Source organism: Octopus bimaculoides, chromosome 4 (assembly GCF_046866305.1).
Source record: "Octopus bimaculoides isolate indiv1 chromosome 4, ASM4686630v1, whole genome shotgun sequence".
Lineage (NCBI taxonomy): Eukaryota > Metazoa > Mollusca > Cephalopoda > Octopoda > Octopodidae > Octopus > Octopus bimaculoides.
The window spans coordinates 108899782-108914292 of NC_142931.1; positions in this window are offsets into that span (position 1 = coordinate 108899782).

Here is a 14511-nt window from a genome sequence, read left to right on the forward strand (position 1 = left end):
TTCATATTTGTGGAGGCGCAATGGCCCAGTGGTTAGGGCAGCGGACTCGCGGTCATAGGATCGCGGTTTCGATTCCCCGACCGGGCGTTGTGAGATGTTTATTGAGCGAAATCACCTAAAAGCTCCACGAGGCTCCGGCAGGGGATGGTGGCGAACCCTGCTGTACTCTTCCACCACAACTTTCTCTCACTCTTTCTTCCTGTTTCTGTTGTGCCTGTAATTCAAAGGGTCGGCTTTGTCACACTGTGTCACGCTGAATATCCCCGAGAACTACGCTAAGGGTACACGTGTCTGTGGAGTGCTCAGCCACTCGCACGTTAATTTCACGAGCAGGCTGTTCCGTTGATCGGATCAACTGGAACCCTCGACGTCGTAAGCAACGGAGTGCCAACAACAATATTGTTCATATTATTCATTTAATTATCGATTTACATCTCTTATGTCACATTTCAGCTTTCTTTTGTAATCTAATCTCAAAAATCTTATTTGTTAACAGCTTTTTGGAGTCGTTTTTTTTTTGCTGCTGCAGATTCGCAATGTTTATCTTTTAAAAATAACGACAAACAATAAACTCAATAAAGGCAAATAATTTTAAAGCAGAAATAGAGATAAACAAGTTATCTCCAAAATGAAAAATAATAAAATTAATAACGATGAAAAATTAAGTAGATAAACAATGAAAAATAGAGATAAAGATAAATTACTAAATTCTGAATTAATTGCTCAATTAAACTCTAGATAGACATATTCATATTTTCTACGCCCACAACATAGTGGTAATAATAATTCTTTTTGTTGTCGGAACACGGCCAGAAAGTTAGTGGGCGTGGGAGAGGATTAGTCAATTAAATCGAGTGGTATTCATTTTATCGACTACGAAAAAATAAATGGTAAACTCGACCTGAACGGAATATAACCCCAGAACATTAAGGCAAATGAGATACCCGTAAACATTGTCTGACGTGCTAACGATTCTACCACATTTCAACAATAACAACAACAACAACAACAACAACAACAACAGCAATAATAATAATAATAATAATAATAATAATAATAACGTGTCATAATGATCCTGAATACTCAGCTGAACTCCCAGAAAAGAGATGCAGCTATAAACTCCCTGGCGGTACCAGTTGTCCAGTATAGCCTTTATGTCATCAATTGGAATATGAGTGAAATCCAGCATATGGACATGAAGATCAGGAAACTGCTGACACTAAACAGGGTGCACTACCCAAAATCAGATGTCCACAAACTCTTCTCCCATAGAGGAAGGCGGTAGAGGCCTAATTCATCTTGAAACGTCCTATAAGACGAGTGAGTTAGAACACCAAAGTACATCCAATGTAACACTGATTGGATGATACAGCTGGTAAAGCAACATGAACAGATTAAGAAACTTCACTCAGTCTCAAAGGAAGCATGATGAGGATAAGGAGGACAAACCATCCACTAAGGAAACATAAAAGTGTAAAACAAAAACTAAACAGGGAAGCTTGAAGGCAATATCGAAATTGTTGCAAGAAATGCCATTGCATGGAAAATATCACATTGTTGTCAGTTGCTCAGTCCTTGCCCCTCATAATATAAAATAGGCATGATCGAGTTAGCCAATACATGCACTGGAGCATATGCTGTCACTATGATATCCCGCAACATAAAAACTGGTATGAACATCATCCAAAGTCAGTCACCGAGGAAGAAAACCCTACTATCCTATGGGATTATGAGATGCATACAGACAAGCAAATAAATAATAACAAACCAGACATCGTCATCAAAGACTTAAAACAAAGAACATGCCTGTTAATTGATATGACGGTGTCTACTGACAGAATCATCTCAACAAAGGAATTTGAAAAACTGTCGAAATATAAGGACCTAGAGATTGAGATATCTAGGACGTGGCGATTAAAAACCAAAACCATCCGTGTTGTTGTAGGTGCTCTAGGAATGATCAAGAAAAGTAGTGAGAAATCTTTTGACCAGATCCCTGGGAAACCAACAATCTATGCCACTCAAAAACTTGCGTTGACATCAACCGCCCACCTTCTCAGGACGTTTCTCTCCACCCAATATGTACGTGCCTCAGGTCTCTGGTTGAGACCCGGCAGGAAGATGAAAAGAAATGCAAATTGATCGGAAAATAATAATAATAATAATAATAATAATAATAATAATAATAATAATAATAATAATAATAATAATAATAATGATGATGATGATGATGATGATGTTGATGAAGATGATGATGATGATGACGATAAGTGAGATTGATTGGAATAGAACCTGGCAATAGCTGCAGAAAAGAAACTTAAATGGGCCCACTGAGGCATTAGTGTGCAGTGCTCAAGAACAAGCTCTCAGAACAAACTATTCCAAATATTACGTTGATAAAAGCACTAACTCGCCAGAGTGTAGGATGTGCTCTACGAAGGGAGAAAGTAGAAGCCATGTTGTTAATGATTGTTGTAAACTCGCACAACGCGAGTACAAAAAGAAACACGACAATATGGCCAGATGTATCACCTGGCTTTTGTGCGATAAACCAAACGTCGAGAGAGCCGAACAATGGTATGAACACAAGCCAGAGGGAGTACTAGATACAAACATTACAAATTGCTTTGGAATTTTAACATGTAGTGCAACCAAGTCGTAGAGGCGAGACGACCAGATATCGTGATCATCCATGAAATGAAAAAGAAGTAAAGATAATAGATGTTGCAATACCAGGCGATTGGAGGGTGAAAGGCAAAGAAACAGGCAAGATTGAGAAATACCAGCCGCTGTGGGACGAGATAGGTAAGAAGAAGAAGAAGAAAGAAGAAGAAGAAGAAGAAGAAGAAGAAGAAGAAGAAGAAGAAGAAGAAGAAGGAGGAGGAGGAGGAGGAGGAGGAGAAGAAGAAGAAGAAAAAGAAGAAGAAGAAGAAGAAGAAGATGTGAAATTTTACCAACCAAATTGACGCGGTAATTGATAAAAAAGGCCTGATTTAGTAGTAGAAGGCAAAGAGAATAGAAATCTCAGGTAACTGGCTTTACAATCTCAAATGATGAGAAAGCCAATATGAGAGGTATTGAGAAAATAACCAAGTGCTAGGATCTAGCCATTGAGTTACTGATGCTATATATCTCTTTTAATGTCACATTCGACTGGATGTCGGATGACAGTTTGTAATATAATGAAAGAACAACTTTCATAACACTTGAAGAAATATATTCAGTAGTATACATAACAGTTTCAGGAATTCACATACCAAACTATATCATTTCCCGTACAAAGAGAAAAGAAAGAATATATTGAGCATCTGTCATGTACACCTGAGAAAATATTATTTTCCATTTCTGTTGTCTCACTCAGACATGATTTGTGAAACATTAAGAATACATAAGAAGTAATTCTATGTAATGGTATGTACAATAAATTGTTCACCTGGTGCTTCATATCTTGGAAGATTTATGAGTATTTCTTGAAAAGAGACTCATAAATACCGAAAAGTTTGTATTAATCAAATTGATTTAGCAAGCTTGTGCTTCTTTTGGGTGATTTCAACCTTCACAACTTCAAATAGCCCGCCGGCACATTTTCTGAAAAATGTTGCTTCAGGAACAAAGAAGCAGAATTTATATTAATATTCGCTAAAATGCTGCTCGTGAAAGAAATAATATTTTACAGAACCAGATGCAAAAATATTTTCCATCACTTCATTCCAAAATATCATGAAACACATCCATAAAATAAATGAAACTCATAAACTTTCTCTGACAATAACCTATAGAATTGAAAATGTACAGTCCAAGAAAATCTATGGTTAGAGTTATGTATGTATTACAGAGCACTCAGTCACTGTCTAGCGTGAATTTTCAGAAACCCGCAGGAAATAAATCTTCAAATAATATTGGTCGAAAAACCTTTCTTTGTAAGTCAATGACATGGATATGAAGCTATTATTATAGGAATTATTTCCGATAAAGACACAAGCCCTGAGATTTGTAGCTTGTGTGTGTGTTCTGTGTGTGTGTGTGTGTGTGTGTGTGTGTGTGCGTGTGTGTGTGTGTGGAAGGGGGCAGTAAATTGTACCAGTATTTGACTAATACTTTATTTAATCATACCGGAAGGATGATGAACCGAGTTTACCTCACCAAGATCTGAACTCCTGCGAATTTTATGCATTAAACTTATGCATTTAACTTCTCTTGGAGAGAAAAGCAAGCATTCACAAAAATATATTAAATGAATAAATCGTGACCAGCAAAAATCCCGCTGAAAATGGACATACTTTCAACTTGCGAATGTGTGTGTGTGTGTGTACATATACATACACACACACACACACACTCATGGATAAAATCTGAGAGGTGTTTTCCTTAACAGTGTTTTAAATTTCACATTATTTGCAACTCGCACACACACACACACACACACACACACACACACACACACACACGTGTAATTACACACAAATCCATAAGTGTGCGTGATCGCACACCCCTCCCTCCCTCCAAACGTTTCTTACTAAATAATCTATTAAAGTTCGTCTGCACTTTTCCATTTCTCATCAAAATCTCCTTTATCGACAACAACAAATATCATTGAAAAGATACCGATATACTTTTATAGTTTTGCTCTCGTTTGTCCGTTGCAGATTTTCTTTTAGACGTTTTATCTACTCGATATCAGCTTTCACCAGTTTTACTAAATATCTGTAGTAAGAAAAGAACAAAACAAAAAATAAAGCGTTGAAGAATTATTTCTCTGGCTACTACTTATCAGCAAGTATTTCCATTCTTCAGTTGTCTAAAGAAGTATATAGCTACGAGCAAGTACGAGTCGCAATGTTTAATTCCAGGATAGCATCAAGTCTTATCTAATCTCAGCTAATTAAAAACTCATCTGTCAGCTGGTGGGTTGTGTTATTCAATGAGTATTAATAAGTTGCATACATATATCAAGATACCTTCCAACTCTAATATACACAATACTTGAAAATAAAAGAATTCTTTGTAGAAATTTACCAGTTATCTTAAATGCGACCTTTGCCGAGACGAGATGTTTTACATGCTTTGTCCTATAAATATAAATCCTATATCCTATAAATATAAAAAAAATCTTCAAATATTTAACTATTAAATTGCATCTTTATTGTACTAACTTCTTTATTAATTAAATGGGGAAACATTTAATATCACACATTCTTTTTCTCATTACAGGCCATCGCTGTCTTTATTAATTTGTTTTTTTTTTTTTCAATTTTCAGACCAGCATTATTTTACTCTTAACTTCTGCCTCTTCATTTGTTCTTTCAATTCATCCTTATTCTCATTACTCTGCGCGCGTAAGCGAAAGCATCGTATTATAATCACTCGTCTTTGTTTGTCTCTGTTTTTTCAAAATTACTGGAAAACGGCTGAATGAATTTTCAGGACATTTGGAAGAAATACTCATTGGGTGAGTGGCTCGAAATGATCAACATTTTGTTTGGTTATCTTTAAAAAACAATTTTTTTAAATAATTTTATTTTTAAAATTGAAGTTAACAATTTTCCCGATAAGCAAGTGCCATATTCTTTTGTTCTCTTTCGTTTTCAAATGAATCGATCCTCGTCTGCGTGTGTATAGATCATGGTGTACCTATGTGCGTAGACACGTATGCATACATACATACATGCATATGCGATTCTGTGTGTGTGAGTATGGGTATGTGTGTGTTTGTGTGTGTATGTGTGTGTGTGTGTATACTCTGATGGATTTGATGATTTTGTTTATTTACGACTTGATTTCTTAATTTCACCGGAGTGTACATACCTATAATGGTGATACTTGAAAAAAAATTAATCGAACTTTAAAATTTCTTGATAAGCAACTGGTCATATCATTTTGTTCACTTTCTTTTTCATATGAATCGACCCTCGTCTGCGTGTTTATAGATCATGGTGTACCTATGCGCGTACACACGTGTGCGTACATACATAAATGCATACATACATACGCGACTGCGCGCGCCCGTGACTCTATCGTGATGCATTTGAGGGTCTCGTTTATTTACGAGTTGATTTCTTAATTTCACCGGAGTATAAATACCTATAAGGGCGATACCTAAAAAAAGAACCGAAAATTAATTCAGTTCAATTAAAAAAACATGGGCATGCAATGCATTGTATCTGCACGCAGAGTATGCATCGCCCCTCCAATGCCTTCTTTTTCATTTTCCTTTTATCTTTCGTCCTTGAATCCATCCTCCCACTTCTATATGTTGACTATGTACTCCACTTCTACTATTGCCAATGTACTTCACTTCTACAATTGGTTATGTACTAATTATCATTTTTATTTATGAACAGGTCTATTATGAGATATATTCAATTCAATTTTCTTAAACCATCGTATTATTTTATAATTTAGTTAAATATATTGCTTCATACTACTTTACTGACTTCAGTGATTTTTAAAATTCATCTTGCTGTACATACGCAGCAAAAAAAAGCTGACAATCTATGCTCATGCAGGGACCGTTCGAAATGTCCACTGGATAACTAATCCAAGACTCGAAATATTGTGTATAGTGCACCATAAAGACTAGAGGAGGTCTCTGTGTATATATCGGTGCATCGGCTGATATTTTCAAAACTAGATATAGAAACCACATCGTCAGCTTTCGAAAAATCCTTAAGCGGCACGCAACATCATCGTCTGGTGATTTAATGAAGAGAAGGTAAAATCCGACTTGATTTAGTCAATAATTAGACACACGGGTCCCTATAACACACTATGTCCGAAATGCAAGCTATATTCCGAGGAATCGCTGTCAATATTACTGACAAAAGAGTGGATTATAAATAGATTTGCTAAGCAACTGCCTAGATGCATGCATACAGCTAAACAATAGTTCACACAGTACAATGCAAGCCACATCTAACCGATACAAACCATAACCCCGACAACTCGGATTAACCCTCACTGATCCTGAGTGAAAACCTCATGAACTGTAACCATGGAGCCTATACTAAGAAAGGACCAGATGAGAACACTACATGTATTTAGGTACGTTTGTATAGGACACTTGCAGAACGCAACAGAAACTAGAGTATAGGTTTTTCAAAAACACTTAATTGACTGATTAACTAAAACGACAAACAATTTGCTTCATTGTGTTGATTATGTTAAGACACAGCTATATTTATGTTCCTACATGATACCTTTGGAACAAAACCGTGAGTCACTAATATAAGCAAACTAAAAGGTACTAGAGAATATCCTATAAACTGACGTAACAGATAAATCTAGAGAGGCAAAAATATGCCTTTCTATATCTTTACACCTGTGTGCAGATCTTGATGTTCATATATGTTCAGATCTGTAACCTTACAATGCAGCTGTGCATTAATCATAACATAAGCCAGCAGTTAGTTACTGCTTGGAAAACTAACGAGGCAATAGAGATCCATAGATCTTATCGGGATGCAGAAATTTGCATGTGTATGTGTGCGCGTGTAGATATACGTATACATGTGTATATGAGGGGGGAGGGTGCAACGGAGTACATGTGCGTGTATGCGTCCGCGCATGTTTCTGCATGTATGTGGGTCGCACATGCATGTGTGTGTGTACATATATATGTATGTGTGTGTGTGTACATATATATGTATGTGTGTGTGTACATACATATGTATGTGTGTGTGCACATATATATACGTATATATATGCGTGTATATATATATATGTGTATGTGTATATATATATGTGTGTGTGTGTATATGGGTATATGCGTATACCTGTGAGTGTGTGTGTATAAATATGCGTATGCATGTAGGTGCATACGTGTATGTATATGTATGTGTAAATACATACATATGGATATGTGTATGTACATGCGTAAGTGTATGTGTGAGTGTATGTATGCAATTGTGTAGGTATATATAGGCGTAGGGGTGTGTGATTCACCCTCAGTGATATAGATGTGAAGCGAGACTGTCTGCGAGCTGCCCTAGTCTTGAGGTGACTGTGATGACAGCTTTCTGGTAAGGTTGTCTTCCAACCATAAATTGTACGAACTACGGCCAAATTGATCATACGGGTGGGTGGGCCAACGTCCCTTGTGTGAGTGTATGTACGAGCGGGCGTGTGTGCGACCGAGTGTATACGCATCCCGACCTAATCTACCTAAACAACCTTTTCGCCCCCTAGACATTCTAGCCTACTTATTTATCTTGCCCTTCCTTTTTCTAGTATCGTTCCTTTGTCTTAAACCCAATGTAACTCAAGTCCATCCATTCACTTACCCTACAAGATTTTTTTTTTATCATCAGTTATTTGTCTATATTTATTAATGTTTGCAACTCTTATTATAGGAAGATGATAGTAATTGAAAATTGTAGCAATGTTTTATTCCCTAACCAGACGGGCATATAACTACTTGACAGCCAAAACTCAGGATCTTTAGCAAGACACAACTTTATGTATGGATGCATTTCACGAGACCCAGACGGCAAAATATCTGGAACACAGCATGTTGAACGGAGTCCCACCTATAAGGTATAGTAACAAGATGGGTCGAAACGACCGTTGTACAAAATAAAGGTTAATGCCAAATCCATCTTCTGGTTACTTAAGAAATTATTATTACTATCGCAACTAAAAGTGTGGAGTTACTGAAGTAGATCCAACGGAAATATACCCCGACTGCGAATGACACCAGGTAGCCCAAACTGTGCCAGTGCTCTTCTCAACACTTCAACACACTAATCGACATATACCCGTTAGTCCAAAATATTATTTATATATATATATACACTCTTTTACTCTCTTTTACTTATTTCAGTCATTTGACTGCGGCCATGCTGGAGCACCGACTTTAGTCGAGCAAATCGACCCCAGGACTTATTCTTCGTAAGCTTAGTACTTCTTCTATCGGTCTCTTTGCCGAACCGCTAAGTTACGGGGACATAAACACACCAGCATCGGTTGTCAAGCGCTGTTGGGGGGACAAACACAGACACACAAACACACACACACACACACACACACACATATATATATGTATGAGTGTGTATGTATGTACATAGATTATTCAACTTAGATAATTATAATGTAATGATATATGAGTTATGATCAATCAGTTTTACAAAGAGAGCCCTATCCTATGAAACGCGTGAAGTGTGTGTATGTGTGTGTGTGTATGTGTGTGTGTGTGTATGTGTGTGTGTGTGTGTATGAATGCGTGTGCAGTGGTTTATGAATAGTTTTAGATACCCACCGATTTTTTGTTTTATTTTTCGAATTAAATATGACTCCTCTTTTTGGCATGTATAGATATATGAATATCTATTTCAAAGCGTCAGACAAATCAAAGTATTACAAATTTGAAATCAAATTTGAAATCAAATTTGAAATCTATAAAACAAGTCTCTCAAAGATCCTACGTTTTATTCTGGAAAACACATGGGAGAACAACTTGTTAGAAAGTTTCTGCTCTAGATTCTTGTAAACTAGATGAAGTATGGAGCAGAAAGAAGCATTGACCAACATGTGAATAAACACGGATAGGACCATCTCTAATGATTTAATCAAATCCATGCCAAATCGGGTGAAAGATGTAAAATTAACTGAAACAGGTCTGTACAAGCGTAGATACAAAATTTCATTGACTTTGAAATAATTATTCAAGAAGTTATTACAAGTTATGCTTACGTTGCATTTTATTACTCTGCTAGAAAGTTACTGCATGCCACTACATACATACGTACATACATACATACATGTATACATACATACATACATACATACATACATACATACATACATACATATATGCATACATACATACAATAGGCAGGCATAAATACATATATGCATATAGACAGATAGATATACATCTATAAATACATTCACGCCCATATACATACATACATATATGTTATGATCGGCCATTATTATGATTGACCGTTGACTGAACACTATTCAATTTTTTTTCTCCGTGTTTTTCTCCTTGTCTCCGTATTCTTTCTGTTGAAGAGCGTAGCTCGAAACGTCAAAGACTTTCCGTATTCCCGAGCGTCATACTAATATATACTTTTGTTATTTACACCACCTGTCCTCGTCTGTTGTTATTATTTGTATATTCTCCCATATATATATGTGTGTGTGTGTGTGTGTGTGTGTGTGTGTGTGTGTGTGTGTGTGTGTATGTGTGTGTGGTGTATACATACATATAAACATGCTTAAACATACACACATGCATATATATATTCATACGTATAAACATACACGTATAAATATATGTATGTATGTTTGTATGTATGCTATGAATAATATCGTTTTATTTCTAGATTTCTCGGGAAAGGAGTAAGAGCTGGTTTCTAAGCTGGATCTAAGGCTCTTTCATTGGGATTTCAACATCAACAGGGTAGTTGTACATGAACGTGTATTTACGTCCAAATATTTAGCGTCAGTGTGTTTACAGCTCTGTATAGTTTGTTTTATGTTTATATACTGATTTTGCATCTCTACACATCTGCATATATACGTATATGCTAAACCTTTGAAAAACTTTACATACGTTGATGACTTGTTTCTAATTAGCTTTCTCGTTTTTAGTTTCGAGAATCCCAACTTCTCAAGGTTGCTGCAGAGACATTGATTATATATCTAAGTACCCCAATGATTACGGGTATAAATCTGAACTTGTAATCTGTGTGGTGTGTCTGAAGATGTCGCACTATTTCAGCAGGGATGTTTTCTTTTTTGCTATCTTTAGCTTTTGGCTACTGACTTTCACTACTGTACATAGTTTCTCTTCTCTGTTCCAAATCACTATGTGTATAAGTTTGCACACGTGTGTATGTGAATACAAGCACAATTGTGTGTGTGTGTATGAATGCTTATGCTTGTGTGTATGCTTGACTTACTTCAAATTTTTTTTTTTTAATTTTTATGCCCGTATTATTTCATCATCGTTGAAGAAGGTGACTTTTCTTTTTACAAAGGTTTTATTTTAACCGAGGTTATACTTTTGAAAAATATCAATAGAATATATGCATGTATGCGTATGTATGTGTGTGTGTGTGTGTGTTTGGGAATGTACGCCCCACCACATACACACACATATACATAGACTAAAACACATACGATCGAACGATAGATAGATACGAAGAGGTACCCAGAAGTGATCGGAAATGTTCTCTGTGCGACAAGCCCTTTGTAGTTCAGGCTTCCCCCGCTAAAAGCCACTTGATGCAACCCTCAGGCATCAGCCTGCCGATCGGTGTTGTTCAATGAAGTCGCACCGCGACGTGGTGCGTGTTTGTTTTGCAATGCTTCTCCCCTGTTCGTCGATTTTTGCGATGGCTGAAACGAAGAAACTGCGTGCTTCCGTGAAATTTTGTTTTCTGCTGGGGAAAACGGCGGCCAACACAGATTTCATGCTTCAAACTGTTTACAAGGACGCTACCATGAGCAAAACACAAGTTTACGAGTGGTTTCCACGTTTTAAGAACGGTCACTTGTCACTTGAAAACTAACTTCGTTCAGGACAACCGTCGACTTCCCGTACGAATGAAAATATTATGAAAATTTATGAACTGGACTAGGAGGACTGTCACCGAACAATTGACGAACTTGTTGATATGACTGGTGTGTCCTGGAGCTCCTGCCAACGAATTTTGAACGAGGAATTGCGAATGAAAAGAGATGCAGCAAAACGTGTGCTTCGATGGCTCAAGGAAAATCAAAAGCAGTCACGACTGAATACGTGTTGTGAACTGAAAGAACAGTTGGAAGTTGATCCAGACCTTTTTTCGAAGATCATCACTGGTGACAGAAGCTGGTGCTACAGAATTTGCAAATGTGTAAGAGGTGAAGAGCAAAACGACGGAGGCGTTAAAAAACATCGCTTCGCAAGAATTCCAGCACTGCTTTGAATAGTGGAAAGCGCGCCTGGACCGATGCATTGCTTCAAATGGAGAATACTTTGCAGGCGATGAAACTGTAAACATGTAAGATAATATTGCAAAATTCTTGTTTCTTTTGGGTACCCCCTCGTAGATAGATAGATAGATAGATGCCCTAATGTCTCTCTCTCTCTCTCTCTCTCTCTCTTTTCTCTCTCTCTCTCTCTCTCTTTTCTCTCTCTCTCTCTCTTTTCTCTCTCTCTCTCTCTCTCTCTCTCTTTCATTGTCCCTCTGCTTCTCTGTCCAGCCATATTGTGGAATCTTTCTTTCTCTTTCTTTTACTCTTCTTTATGATTGTTACACACTCCTGATTTTCTCTCTCTTTCTCTCTCTCTCTCTCACTCTCTCTCAACACACACCTCTTCCGGCAGTTCTCCTTAATTTACCTCCTTTCTATTCTCTTCACTCTTTTATCTCTTTCATTAATACTGGCCTCAAATTTTGGAAGAAGGCTAGTAATTTTAGGGTAGGAGATAAGTCGATTACATCGACCCCCGTACTCATCTGGTACTTATTTTATCGATCTCGAAAGGATGAAAGGCTAAGCCGGCTTTGGCGGAACTTGAACACAGACTTGCTAACGATTCTACCAGATCACAGCCTTATTTATGTCATTAATGTTCCTTTCAACTGTATGCACAATGCCTGGAATTTGGGGGAAAGGGCTTAATCAATTACATCGGCCTCAGTGTTAAACTGGTATTTATTTTATCGACCCCAAAAGGATAAAGAAAGGAAAGTGGACCTCGCCGTAATTTGAACTCAAAGACGGGCGAAATGATAACGATTCTTATTTTTTATTGCCCGAAAGGGGCTAAACATAGAGGGAACAAACAAGGACAGACAAAGGTATTAACTCGATTACATCGAACCAGTGCTTAACTGGTACTTAATTTATCGACATTGAAAGGATGAATGGCAAAGTCGACCTCGGCGGAATTTGAACTCAGAGCGTAACGGCAGACGAAATACCGCTAAGCATTTCGCCCGGCGTGCTAACGTTTCTGCCAGCTCGCAGCCTTAATATTTTATTAATGAAAGAAATAGGACGGTGTTCTCGCAGAATTGATTGCACGCCGGACAAAAATGCTTAGCGGCATTTTGTCCGTGTTTACGTATTGAGTTCAAATTCTGCCGACGTCGATTTTTGCCTTTCATTCTTTCGTGGTCGATAAAATAAGTACCAGTTAAGCACTGGAATCGTTGTAATCGACTCATCCCTCCCCCGAAATTGCTGACTTTGAGCCAAAATTTGAAATCAATATTTCGTCCAGCTTTACTTCCTGAATTTATATTCCGCCGAGGTCAACTTTGCCTTTCATTCTTTCAGCGTCCATAAAATAAGTACCAGTTGAGCACTGGGATAAATGTAATCGACTTGACTCCTCCCTCAAAATTGCTGGCTTGTATCAACAATTGAAACCAATATTGATAGAATATTATGACTGCCAATCTTGTCAGTCGAACATAATTTGTCATAAAAGAGATATTAGCACATGCTGAGAGGCGATAGAGGAAGTATAAACAATTCATGTGCTTCGTTGAAATGTTATCGTCATGAAGCATTTTTATTTGTACTCAAAGATTTGAGGGAAATGTGTAGATATATCTTTGAATTATCGATAATTTCTTCGTAGATTGCTGCAAGCAAATTCGCCGATTGAGGTTCATCTAAGCAGACTGTTTCAATAAAACCCGAAAGGCGAAACTCTCTCTCTCTCTCTCTCTCTCTCTCTCTCTCTCTCTCTCTCTCTCTCTCTCTCTCTCTCTCTCTCTCTCTCTCTCTTTCTCTCTCTCTCTCCCTCTCTCTCTCTCTCTCTCTCTCTCTCTCTTTGCCTATCTCTTATATATATATATATATATATATATATATATATATATATATATATATATATATATATATATATATATATATATATATGTATATATATATATGTATATATATTCATCTGCCTACCCACCTATCTACCTATATATATGTGTGTTTGTGTGTGTGTGTGTGTGTGTGTGTGTGTGTGTGTGTGTGTGTGTTCATGTATGTATCTAAGTAAAACACAAACCCTTAATCTAAAAATATATGACTAACATTATCAAGTTTCGCATACTTACATTTTATGAAAAAGCACGAAGCGTAAATGTTAATAACCTGTGAGCTATCAAAACCATGAGATTGTTTTAACCTTCCACGTGTCACCTCATCTTCATATAAAACATACATGTAACACAAGTACAGCGGAGGAGTAATTTCTCTAGCGGTGGACGAAGAGCTGACAAAAATTAACGTTAACATGCATTGATGATGGTGAAATCATTTGTTAATGTCCATTCCGTTAAACTTGTGGTCAAATGCAAATTAATGTTGGTTTCAAATTTTGGTTCAAGGCTAGCAGTCTCGGAGGATTACATCGAATCTAGTACTCTAGTACTCATTTATCCCTCGAGGAGGAGGGATAAATGACTAACTCGACCTCGACAGAATATGAGCTCAGAACGCAAAAACGGGTGAAATTCCCCTAAGGATTTTGCCCGGCGTACTGACCATTCGGCCAGTTCGTTGCCTTAATGC